Here is a 14436-nt window from a genome sequence, read left to right on the forward strand (position 1 = left end):
TTGCAGGGAAGGGCTTATATATTTAAGCCCTTACCGACAATTCATCCCGGGCTCGCCCGCAGCGCATTGCTTTCAATGGAGACGACTGTATTGCCGTCTCCATTGAATGCAATGCGCTGGACAGCTCCGGCCCGTTTCTAATGAAACGCGGCTAGGAGCAGATTTTCGGGCGATTTGCGGGCGACTTGCGCGCACCGGTCATGCGATTTGCGGATGCGCATCTGTCATGCGGTCCGCAAATCGCGCGAAAAATCGCCCGTCTGACTAAGGCCTAAAGCTGCAAAATTGTAGCTGTAAAAATATTTTTGCATAAAAATAGGTTGCTTTAAAAAAGCAAATAAACAAAGGTGTGCATATGCTTCAAATATTAGGGGCAGTGTGCCCCCACTCTGTAGTAAAGCCCATTTTATGCATTGCTGCACAGTATGCCTTTTTACCCCTATAGTAGCAATCTTTCCCCTTTGTGTATCCCAGTAATAACATAGTGTATAGAGCTGAAAAAGACATAGATCCTTCATGTTCAGCCTATTATCCTGCTATGTTGTTTTAGAGCACATGTGTCAAACACAAGGCCCACGGTTCGAATCCGGCCCGCCGCCTTATTTAATGTGGCCCGCCAGCCGTGCAACAGCCAAATAGGCAGTCCACTCACACAGCCTGCAGCTCTGATCCGGCAGCAGTGCAGAGTCTGTGATCGCTGACCTCTTCCCTGTTGTGTCTATGTGTGCCATCCTGTACGCCGCACAGATGCCGAGGTGAGAGGCCAGCAGTTACAGGCTCAGGAGCGGCTGCCGCCGGACCGAAGCTGCAGGCTGGGTAGGTGAAATGTCTTTAGGCTGACCAGGGGCCAATTACTACTGAGGCTGATGTGGGGGTCATTATTACTACTGGGCCCACTATGAAGGTCAGTGTTATTACTGGGACCACAATGGGGGTGACTATAACCAGTTAGGCCAGCGTTTTTCAATTCACACAAAAACGCATTTTTTGTGTGAATCGATGCAACTTTGACAGTAGAAAATCCTACTGGGAGAGTAGGAAATCCTACTGTCAAAGCCCTTAAATAACATAGTAACATAGTTCGTTAGGCCGAATGAAGACAATGTCCATCTAGTCCAACCTTCTATCCTACTGTGTTGATCCAGAGGAAGGCAAAAAACCCCAAGAGCAGAAGCCAATTAGGCCTTTTGGGGAAAAAATTCCTTCCCGACTCCCTAATGGCAATCAGACTGTTCCCTGGATCAACCCCTAAGAGTTCCTACCTGCCTGTATACCCGGAATAACAGTTAACCTAAGATTTATAACCTATAATATCCTTCCTCTCCAGAAAGACATCAAGTCCCCTTTTAAACTCCTCTATTGATTTTGCCATCACCACATCCTCAGGCAGAGAGTTCCACAGTCTAACTGCTCTTACAGTAAAGAATCCCTTTCTATGTTGGTGATGAAACCTGCTTTCCTCTAAACGTAGCGGATGCCCTCTTGTTACTGTCGTAGTCCGGGGTATAAGCAGATCATGGGAGATATCCTTGTATTGTCCCCTCATGTATTTATACATAGTTATTTGATCACCCCTTAGCCGTCTTTTTTCTAGAGTAAATAATCCCAATTTGGATAGCGTCTCTGGGTATTCCAGTCCCGTCATTCCATGTATTAGTTTAGTTGCTCTTCTTTGGACCCCTTCCAGTACTGTAGCATCTTTCCTGAGTGACCACAACTGTGCGCAGTATTCCATGTGGGGCCTGACTAGTGCCTTGTATAATGGAAGGATAATGTTCTCATTCCTCCCCCCTATACCTCTTTTAATACACCCCAAGACTTTATTTGCCTTTGCAGCAGCTGACTGGCATTGGTTACTCCAGTTTAGTCTACTATCCACTAGTACCCCCAGGTCCTTTTCCATATCACTTTTCCCTAGTGGTACCCCATTAAGTGTATATTGGTGATATCCGTTTTTGCTGCCCATGTCCATAATCTTACATTTTTCAATATTGAACTTCATTTGCCATTTTTCTGCCCAAGCCCCCTAGCTTATCTAGGTCCGTTTGTAGCCGTACATTGTCCTCCGTTGCATTAATTATATTGTATAATTTTGTGTCATCTGCAAATATTGATATTTTGCTGTGCAGACCCTCTATCAGGTCGTTGATAAATATATTGAACAGAATGGGGCACAATACTGAACCCTATGGCACCCCACTAGTGACTGTGGTCCAATCAGAGTACGAACCATTTATTACCATCCTCTGCTTTCTATCATTGAGCCAATTCTTTACCCAATTACACACGTTTTCACCCAATCTGAGCTGCCTCATTTTGTATATTAGCCTATTATGTGGCACAGTGTCAAAGGCTTTAGAGAAGTCCAGATATACGAGATCAATAGATTCTCCCAGGTCCAGCTTAGAGCTTACTTCATCATAGAAACTGATCAGATTTGTCTGAAATGAGCGACCCTTGATGAATCCATGCTGGTGAGGAGTTATTCCATTGTTCTCCTTGAGGTACTCATCAATGGCGTCCCTCAGAATCCCCTCAAAAAGTTTTCCCGTTATGGAAGTGAGACTTACTGGCCTGTAGTTAACAGGCTCACTTTTGCTCCCCTTTTTGTAAATTGGAACCACGTTGGCAATGCGCCAATCCAATGGTACAACCTCAGTCTTGATAGTGTCTAGAAATATTAGATATAGCGGCCTAGCTATCTCGTCACTTAGTTCCCTTAGTATCCTTGGGTGTATTCCATCTGGGCCTGGTGATTTGTCGATTTTAGTCTTTTTTAATCACTTCCTCTTCTGTTAGGTATGACATATTTTGTGAGTGGTTCATTTTATTCCCCTGCATCTCGTGTGGCATTTCCTTTTTGTTTGTGAATACACCTGAAAAGAAACTGTTTAATAGATTTGCCTTCCTCCATCATCTTCAATGCTTTCTCCTGCATTATTTGTTAAAGGGCCAGTGCTCTCCCTGCAAATCCTTTTGCTGTTAATATAGTTGAAAAATAGTTTCGGGTTGTTTTTGCTCTCTTTGGCGATCAGTCTTTCTACCTCCTACTTGGAAATTTTGATCTTTTATTTGCATATTTTGTTTTTTTCCCTGTACGATTTTAGCGCTTCTTCACTGCCTTCCTGCTTTAGTAGTTTGAATGCTTTCTTTTTTTTGTTTATTGCCCCTCTTACAGTCTTGTCGAGCCACATTGGTTTCCTTTTAGTTGAGATTCTTTTATTTTTAAAGGGAATGAACTGCTCACATGAGGTGATTAGGATCCTTTTGAACTTTTCCCATTTGTCCTCTGTACTGTTATTTTTGAGGATGTTGTCCCAATTAATCTTGCCGATAGCAGTTCTAAGCTGATCACATTATGCTTTACTAAAGTTTAGTTTTTTTGTCGCTCCCTGATAAGACTTCCTATTGAACGACAGCTGGAAATTGATTATATTGTGGTCACTGTTCCCCAAGTGCCCCTCAACCTGCACCCCCTTTATTCGGTCCGGTTTGTTAGTTAGTACCAGGCCCTAGATGTACATCACCTAGAAGCGGTGTCTGCCTCCAGCGCGTCTTCTCCCCATGTCCGTGGCACTGTTCTTCTTCATTTTCTTTTGGCTGGGGATTGAAAAATCCCCGTCTTCTGGAAGCGCTGCCTCTGATTGGCTGAGCGCTTTGACAATCAGAGCCAGAATGTACTACTGAGGTGGTGAAGAAAAGGTTATTTGGATATTTGCCATGTGGCTCAGTAGTTTAAGGATGATCTCAAATGCAGTGCTATGGATAATATAAGGAGAGAGGGGAAGGGGCAGTTGAAAAAAGTTTATTAAATGGTTGTTAAATCAAGTAAGGAAATATAAGTGCAACCATGTATTATTTTGTCATCATTATTTTATATTTTATGTATTATTATTACTAATTTAAGCTTGTTACATCCTAATCATACTTGATACTTAAGGTTCTCATGGTGAGGGACTCTGTGAAACAATGTAAAATGTACTCGGTACATGTGCCACTGTCCTGGACATACCGTACAGATGTTTCATTATTGAAAGCCCATTTTATGTTCCTTTTCTATTAAAACATTTTCCATTCCGCACATCAAAAGAATTCAGCCATGGAAAATATCACTATACTTATATTTTTGATCTCATGCTTTGAAGACTTGGTAGAAAAAGTAGATGCAGTTATAATGACCAGTAAAGCATCTACTTCATGGTAAGTAGCAATTACGAGTAAAAGCTATCATGCTAAGCTTGCTCTATTATAGAATTAATTGCCTCTGATAAGCAAGCTCTATATGATTCGTCTCCAGCACAACTGTTTTTCTTATTCTATTAAAGTGAACCTCTGCAAGCATTATAGTATGTTCACCGGGCTAGTTTTAATAAGGCCTCCGGAGGTATATTCAAAGGTTCTGCAACAGTATGCCTATACTTGTGAATATACCTGCTCTTGAATCTCCTTGTAGAAGAAACATACAGTACAGTACACATGTATTGTAAAGCGTAGTCGACAAAGATGTACTGACATGTATCACTCTAACACATGTCCAAAACACACATAAAAATGATAATGAAGATAGTTAAAAAATAAAATAAATCTTGTTATTTGTATAGTGCCAACTTATTCTGCACTGTTTTCAAGTAATAAGCTTTTCAAACGTATTACCCCCCAACCACCACCACCAAGCTGGGTACTCATCTTATTAACCTCAGAAGCATGGAAGGCTGAGTCGGCCTTGAGCTGGCTACCTGAACCAATCAGGGATTGAACTTGTGAGCGAGAGTTTAGGACAGCATTTCTGCTGCCTTAACACTCTGCGCCACACTAGTTCAATGCACACATTCCTACACCACCACAAGACCCTTATAGCTTGTCAGAGGTTTTCAGAATTGGTTGTGTGTTGCAAACATGGCTTAATAGAAAGGTAGAAAGTGTTTACAAGTTTGCTGAACATTGAAATGCTATTATTGCTAATTCCACATAGCCCTTGTCAGCGGCATCACTAGTGATTAACCCTTTGCAATCCAATTTTGGATTCAGGGTTTTTTAGGGGGCTTTCTCTTTCTGACATTATACAATGTCGCCGTCTGCTGGCTAGAGCCAGTACTGCGGTATGGGACATGCTGGAGAGGCCCCCGACAACAGAGCAGCCAGTAAGAATACCCTGCTGGACGTCTTCAGACATCGGAGCTGTACAGCCTTCAATCAGAATCTCTTCAGACGTCAGACAGTGGATTGGAAAAGGTTAAGATCCAGGGACTCTGCCCCGGATTATAATCATACGTGTCACAGTAGGCTCCTGGGCATCCTGTAGTATTATGGGTTTCCAGGAGCACACGGTTGCAGGCGTAGTTGATTTGGCTGGCTGCTGGTGTGGATTTCTGCAGCCAGCCAATCACCATGCATCTGCATATATTAATACCAGCCCCTCTTGCTAGAGGGTGCTGGCCATTATCCATTTCTCATCCTTCCTTCTCAGACCTCTGGTGTTTGAGGTTCTGGGTGGGATTCTTCTATGTCTGTAGGTGTGCAGACACCTGGTGTGAAGAAAGTCTTGTTCAGTGTCTGGCTCTTAGTTGGTGTGCAGACACCTGAAGTGAACAATGTCTTGTTCAGTGTATGTCTGTTGGTATGCAGATGTCTGTTGTGTGTTATGTCCTATGCTAGTGTTCCTGCTTTTTTCTATAGAGTAGGGACTCACAAGATCATAAGGACTCTTAAGTGGGCTTGTGAGTTTACATACTTTGGCAAAAATATTAACTAATATCACATACTTAGGCCACTTGCACACAAACGGGTTGGATTCCGTGGAATCTGACCTTGTGCCTGGCCGGCGTCCGCGTGTACCTGAATTTTGTCTTCATAATCTGTACTGCAGATTAATTGCCGTCGAACATGCGTCGTCCAGATTTTTTTTTCATATAAAAAATAACTACTTATGCAACAACAAGAGGAGGACAAACCATTGACAAGGTTGGTTGGCACATGTGAGAATAAACATCAAGAGGGAAAAAGGAGACCGGAAGCCTACTGAAGTATATCAAGATTAGAACATCTCAGAGACCTTTGAAGTTACATACAGAAGGGAAAAGGATATAAAAAACAGACTTGTTAGGAGCCATTTGTATCAAATACCTCCAGCACCGATGTGGCTGCCTATAAGACTGGATGGAACATAAATGTCGGAGCTAAGTAATGTCTGCTCTTATATCAAAATGAGAACATCTTCAGAAAAGCAAGTACTAAAACATAAACAGGCATTTTGTATCCCAAGTGCCTACAGGCAAATACAGACTTAACCCATGGCACCTGATTGTCTGCAGAGTCTCAGACTTTTTGAATGGAGGTTCTGCACCCAATTAATAGGACCCGGCCCATTTTTTGATCATTGAACCTCAAATGCTACTGCTTCATTTGACTCTACTCCACAAGCCTTTCATAGTGCCTCTTAGTCTATTGGGTGCCTCTTAGTCTATTGGGTGCAAAATGTTATCTGTCTTTAAGGTAGCGAAAAGTTCAAACAATATATGGGGTAACATGGCTAGCCAAGTGCTATTTGCACATGGATACCCTGGAAACAGAAAGGATAAAGGAAGCACAGACAAAATCCTTCTTCCATAAATGGAACTCTTTTGCCACTAGTTTCTTAAGCGACCATGAGCTCATGGAATTAATCTCACATCTATATATATAAAGACGAAAGCCCTCACTGACTGACTCACTGACTGACTCACTGACTGACTCACTGACTGACTCACTGACTGACTCACTGACTGACTGACTCGCCAAAAGTTCTCCAACTTCCCGATGTTGTAGAAACATGAAATTTGGCACACGCATAGATTATCTCCAAAATAGGAAAAGTAATTGGGTCCCAACTCGATTATTCAATTCTAGCGCAAAAGAATTGGCGTCGAAATTTTACGTACGTAATCTAAATCTGTCACTTTCCAATGTCATAGAAACTTAAAATTTGGCCCGAGCATTGATTATGTCATAAATGGGAAAAGTTACTGGGTCCCAACTCGATTATTCAATTCTATGCGCAAAAGAATTAGCGTCCAAATTTTACGTACGAAATCTAATTCTCTCACTTCCCGATGTTATAAAAACTCGAAATTTGGCAGGAGCATTGATTATGTCATAAATAGGAAAAGTTAATGGGTCCCAACTTGATTATTCAATTCTATGCGCAAAAGAATTAGCGTCCAAATTTTACGTACGGAATATAATTATCTCACTTTCCGGTGTCATAGAAACGTGAAATTTCGCACGAGCATTGATTATGTCATAAATAGGAAACACTAATGGGTCCCAACTCCATTATTCAATTCTATGCGCAAAAGAATTAGCGTCCAAATTTTACGTACGGAATCTAATTTTCTCACTTTCCGGTGTCATAGAAACGTGAAATTTGGCAGGAGCATTGATTATGTTATAAAGAGGAAAAGCTAATGGGTCCCAACTCTATTATTCAATTCTAGCGCAAAAGAATTGGCGTCAAAATTTTACGTGCGGAATGTAATTTTTTCACTTTCCGGTGTCATAGAAACGTGAAATTTGACAGGAGCATTGATTATGTCATAAATAGGAAACGCTAATGGGTCCCAACTCCATTATTCAATTCTATGCGCAAAAGAATTAGCGTCCAAATTTTACGTACATAATCTAAATCTCTCACTTCCCAATGTAATAGAAACATGAAATTTGGCACGGGCATTGATTATGTCATAAATAGGAAAAGTTAATGTGTCCCAACTCGATTATTCAATTCTATGCGCAAAAGAATTAGCGTCCAAAATTTTACGTACGGAATCTAATTTTCTAACTTTCCGGTGTCATAGAAACGTGAAATTTGGCACGAGCATTGATTATGTCATAAATAGGAAAAGTTTATAGGTCCCAACTCGATTATTCAATTCTAGCGCAAAAGAATTAGCGTCCAAATTTTACGTGCGGAATGTAATTTTTTTCACTTTCCGGTGTCATAGAAACTGGAAATTTGGCACGAGCATTGATTATGTCATAAATAGGAAAAGTTAATGGGTCTCAATTTGATTATTCAATTCTATGCGCAAAAGAATTAGTGTCCAAATTTTATGTACGTAATCTAATTCTCTCACTTCCTGATGTCATTTTATATAAAGTAAACATCACATGGTTACCTCCACGTGGTGTTTCCTGGGTAACGCAGAGAATTATGCAAAATGGTGAACATATATTTTTCCGGTATCTCTAAAGTAAGCATGACTTCATAAGATTTTCCGTGTAAACACCAGATAAACACCAGTACCAAATTAACTCGGGCGAAGCCGGGTATATCAGCTAGTTTAGATATATAATACACAGTGGTACCTACTAAATGGCTTAGCAGGAACTTTAGGCCGATTGAGGATACTACAACTGGACGGGCTTTTGATTGTCTGAGAGATACACTATACTCTCATTTATATCTTTGTGTTTTGTATGCCCTTTGCTCTTCTGTACTTTTATATTCTGGTGATACATCAAAGATGGTTAATTAAGTGCAAGGTATCCATGGAACTAGAGGGAGAGTTACATTGTTGTTACTAAGGCTATACAGTCATGTTAGTTAGATGTGATAAATATTGTAGATTTACATTCGGATTGTAAATGAGAACTTTTTCTCATAACAGAGGTACTTCACAAAGCATGACTGTTATTTGAAATATGTATTATTTCATTTGGAACATCTATTAAAAGCTTATTGAAAAAAAAAGTTCTTTTCTAAACTGTAAAACCATTGGGGTAGTTTATATTACTGCATGTCCCTGTCCCAAAAATTATGACAGGAAGACAATAGAGAAATTCACAAGAATACAGAATCATTTATGCTATATTGAGTAGTGTTACTTGTCTTGATTATCTGGGCAATAAAATCGCACTAATTTTAGCAAAATCAAATCAAGTAAGTCCGAAACGATTTTTAGCGATAATCACTAGAAAATCAAATTTCCCACAATGTTTGTTGCAGAAGTCAATACGCACTCAATCAGCAGCCATGACAGCTTGCCAAAGTCACTAAATGTGTCTTACCTCTTGCATATGTTTTTTTTTTTTAGTCACTGTAGGGTTCTGAACATAACTAAAACATAACCTTTATTAGGTACCAATAAAAAGAAACTTTGTCAAACAAGTTTCAGAAAAGACACACACGTAATATAAAAGGAGTGCTACTCATGCAGTAATCCCAGAGCTGATCTCTACACGGAAATGGCCGTAGTTCTGGGATACAATATGAGAGCTTAATGTAGAATTCAGAACTTCAAAACGGTTCAATTGATCAAAAAGCCGACCATAAGGTTAAATAGTACAGCTATGACCGTTTAGTTGAAGGGTCAGCCAGACAGGTACGTTCAGATGGTTTAGACGCATTAACCACCATATAGTCCCTGGTAATTGTGTTCTGAGGATATAGAACTTTACAAATTACCCCAGCCTAATTTGTGCATGGGATGAATGTCAATCCCGAATAGCACACTCTGGTAGAAGGCTAGAGGGCAATTTTGGCGAACTGGATCTAATCCTCTCAAGATTGATGCATGGGATATAAGTCAGTCCCTATGATGCACAATCTGTTTAGTAATTGAAAGGTCCCTTAGAAGAAAAAGGGGTTTTTTTTTGGCCTTTCAAAAGTAAGAACAGGATCGATAATGCGTAAATCCTATCAAGAAAATTTAGCCGAAATTTACTTCTGAAAATAGCGTGGTTCGGATTGATAGTGCATATTTCGTATCAAGCAAATTCAGTAGAACTTTGCTTACAAAAATAGCGCGGTTCAACGCGTTTCTGCTACAGATAGCGTAGCGTCATTAGGAACCTAAATTCCATAGCAAAACGTCAAGAAATTGACGAAACGATCTTCAACTGCTAGAAAAATAGCAATAGGTAAACTGTAGCTCAAGTTCTAGGATTCAGTGGAGAGATAGCCAATACTATCACTCAGAAGGATTTTAGAGTACCCCAGAGATTCCCCCCAAAAGAAATCAGAACAGAAAAGGTAGCCGCCAGCCTACCACAGCGCGTTGAACCGCGCTATTTTTGGAAGCAAAGTTCTACTGAATTTGCTTGATACGAAATATGCACTATCAATCCGAACCACGCTATTTTCAGAAGTAAATTTCTGCTAAATTTTCTTGATAGGATTTACGCACTATCGATCCTGTTCTTACTTTTGAAAGGCCAAAAAAAACACCCCTTTTTCTTCTAAGGGACCTTTCAATTACTAAACAGATTGTGCATCATAGGGACTGACTTATATCCCATGCATCAATCTTGAGAGGATTAGATCCAATTCGCCAAAATTGCCCTCTAGCCTTCTATCAGAGTGTGCTATTCGGGATTGACATTCATCCCATGCACAAATTAGGCTGGGGTAATTTGTAAAGCTCTATATCCTCAGAACACAATTACCAGGCACTATATGGTGGTTAATGCGTCTAAACCATCTGAACGTACCTGTCTGGCTAACCCTTCAACTAAACGGTCATAGCTGTACTATTTAACCTTACGGTCGGCTTTTTGATCAATTGAACCGTTTTGAAGTTCTGAATTCTACATTAAGCTCTCATATTGTATCCCAAGAACTACGGCCATTTCCGTGTAGAGACCAGCTCTGGGATTACCGCATGAGTAGCACTCCTTTTATATTACGTGTGTGTCTTTTCTGAAACTTGTTTGACAAAGTTTCTTTTTATTGGTACCTAATAAAGGTTATGTTTTAGTTATGTTCAGAACCCTACAGTGACTAACCTAATTCGTCGTCTGGTGTTCATTCTGCCTCAGTGATTTTGTTTACCTCTTGTATATGGGCAGAAGTTTCATTACATGTCTGCATCACTTAACCTAACCATATATAACACTGGTACAGTGTTACCAGTGGCCATTTTACAGTTGATCATAGGACAGAGAAGCTGCATCACATTTATATGCCTATATAACACATGGTCTGTTGTTAACATCGCCAGATATTCTGCAGAGGATATATTGTTGCTGGTGTGAAAACTTGTACCCTGTTTTCCTGAAAATAAGACCTACCCTGAAAATAAACCCAAGCCTAATTTTCAGTGAGGCTTGAAATATAAGACCTACCCCAAAAATAAGCCATTGTTACACTACATAAAAAATACATTACCTAGCAGGCTTGGTCCAGGTCCTTCCTGCTGCTCTCTAGGGGTTCGGCGCAGTTCCTGCAGTTCTTAGCCGCTCATACAACATCACTTCCTGGTTACAGGATTCATAAATCCCACCTCCAGGAAATGATGGCTGTGATTGGTTCTTTGACTGCTGCTCAGCCAATCAATGCAACGCTGGATGAACCAATGCGATGGCTGTGATTGGCCGCGGCTCAGTCAATTCATAAATCCTGCTTCTACAATGCGATGGCTGTGATTGGTTGTTCCATCGCTGCTCAGCCAATAAATGCTGCACTGGATAAACCAATCACAGCCATCGCATTGGTATCCAGCGCTGCATTGATTGGTTCTTCGACCACTTACCAGCCAATCACAGCCATCACTTCCTGGAGGTGGGATTTATGAATCCCTTAACCAGGAAGTCATGTTGTATGAGCGGCCGAGGACTGCGGGAAACACATTGGAGCCTTGGAGAGCAGCAGGAGGGACCTGGACCGAGTCTGCTAGGTAAATATCATAAGACCTTCCCTGAAAATAAGACTTAGTGCCTCTTTTGGCACAAATATTAATATAAGAGAGGATTTTATTTTCAGGGAAATATGGTATATGCGGCTTAGATTCGAGGGACCAGAGAAATAAGCTGCATCACATTTATATGCCTATACGAAACATAGTCTGCACTTGGGAGAGGGTATATTTCTGCTGCTGTCAACATATATAGCAGCAAAGCAGACTGACAAACTACATTTTGGCATGGAAATATTGCAGTTCTCTGTTTGTGGCTTCAGATGTTGTTCAAAGTCACCAGTCCGGCCACTGCAAATTATTTGCAGACCTTACACAGCTAGCAGTGCGGTTTGGGGTATTCAATTGCACTGTTCCAAACAGGGAGAGTGCACAAATATACAAGCCAAACTCTGTGGCCTTCTGTTCTCACATATCATGCTTCGCAGAGATTGCGGCTTATTTAGTTTTTTGATTTATATGGAACAAAAAGCAACCCAAACAAGGAAACAGCAAATACACACAGTGTGTGTCAGCAACCTCAGACATCATTCAAGTTTACCAGTCTGGTCACTACAAATTCTGTGCATACCTTACATAGCTAGCAGTGGCTTTCTGCAAACTATAAAGTTAGCTGATAAGTTACATAAAACTACATTAAAAAGTGTACAAAAAAAATAAAATAAAAAAATAAAAAGGTAACATGAAGAAAGAAAGGGATATGGGATGTGTCAATGGTGGAGATGGTAGAGGATGGGTCAAGTTGGTACTTCGAATGGCTCCCGCTGAATCAATAGACCCGCTTTCTGTAGGAGGGCAAACAAGACCACTGCCATTCCTTAGAAGTAGTTCTGCCCATGCATTACATCTGCAGCACACAGAACAGGTCATAGAGTGGATGACACAACCTGCCTCAAGTACTACCACCACCTTTTCCTCCCAGTCGCAGGCACACAGCAGTCAATATGCACCAGTCGGCCATGAGCATCCCCCCCTCTACTTCACCCCATGCCCACATCCTTTGAAGCAGTCCACATGGATCAGTCTGAGCTGTTTGATCATTCAGTATCACGTTTGTCAACCAGGCAGTTCAAACCAAGACATTGAATACATTGATGCCCAACCCTTTTTTTTTCTTTGAAGAGGAAGATAAGGGTGGATCAGTGCACATGGTCAGCCCTCCACAGGCAATGTGTACGCTGGAGGACATGGAAACAAAGGTGCCAGCTCACAGTGCTCCTGTGACATAGAGTCTATTCAGAAGCAGAAGGACGATGAAGAGGAAGAAGAGGTGGAAGATGATGAGGTGCTTGACCCATACATGGACAGGCTGGAAAAATCTTGATAGCAGCTTGCGGGGGGAGGAGGAAGAGGTGGACAGTGGGAGGCAGCGCTATGCTAAGACATGGAGCACAGTGTCGCAAAAAAACATAAGGGCCGTACTATCACTATCAGATACTACCAGTTGCAGCAGTACCAACATCAGGACCACAGCTGGGTCTTCTCACAGGACTTGTGCAACTTGAGTATTCTTTGAAACCACATGTGATGACAGAAAAGTAGTCATCTGTAAAATCTGTGATAAGTCTCTAAAAAATGTCAAGAATGTAAAGAACCTCAACACGATGTGTATAAACAGTCATATGAACTCCCACCACCTGCTGCCTTGGAGAGCCCACCTGATCCAGAAGGCAAGGAGTCAGCCTCACCCTGCACCCACTTCCACTGCTGTAGCTGCCTCTTTCTCCATTTCCCTCCCTGTTCATGCAGTAGCCTCTGAGCACAGAGAGACAGTTTTGTATAGGGGCAGTAGCACGCCTACTTCAGGCCCCTCTTCTGCAATTGACAACTGGGCTGCAGGCTTCAGAGCCAAAAGTGGGAAATGAAGAGCAGAAGTTGAGCCACCACCATCACTACCACGTTCACCAACATTGACATCTACTCTTTATTCCAGCATGTCCGAGATCAGCAGCCAGCCCTTCATTCCTCAGCTCTAGGAATATAAAAAAATACCACCCCAACCATCCATGAGCACAGAGCCTGAACGCAAGCATTGCACAGCTGCTTGCAATGAAAGTGCTGCCCTTCAGACTAGTGGAAACAGACACCTTCCACAATGTGATGCTCTGTGCTAACCCACAATACAAAATGCCCAGCCACTATTTCTTTGCCAAAAAGCCACCCTGCCTTGCATTGCCATATAACTGATATCATGTCCCTGGCAGCGAAGAAATGATACATATCCCTAAGAGCACACTGGGCCAAAGTCCTGCAGAGGGAACATGAAAATATGTCCAAAATATATATTCTTTATATATATATATATATATATATATATATATATATATATATACACACACATATATGTAAGATGTATTTTTTAAATATAAATATGCACTTTTTAGGTACATATTAAAGTGTTTTTTGTGTAACTATTGCCATCCACCGTTGTGCTACATATTTTGCTATCCACCATTTGGACATATATTGTTTTATTTATTATTTCCTCTGTATTCCTGCACAAACCATTAGGCCTCCCTCACACAGACATTTTATTACAGCGTTTAGCGCTGCCTTTTCAGCGCAGCACAAGGCTCCCATTCAATGGGGAAGTTAGCACAAGCGTCAAAACGCAGTGTCTTGAACGCTGCGCTTTGACAGACATGCATGTCCTTTCTTTGGTCATTTTCAGCCTTGCGTTGCACAACTTGGTCCTGCGTTTTGGGCAGCGCCAATAAAAAAAAAGTTATACTCACCGTTGTTGGCGCTGACCGGGTCCATGGCACTG

Source organism: Eleutherodactylus coqui, chromosome 10 (assembly GCF_035609145.1).
Source record: "Eleutherodactylus coqui strain aEleCoq1 chromosome 10, aEleCoq1.hap1, whole genome shotgun sequence".
NCBI classification, from domain to species: domain Eukaryota; kingdom Metazoa; phylum Chordata; class Amphibia; order Anura; family Eleutherodactylidae; genus Eleutherodactylus; species Eleutherodactylus coqui.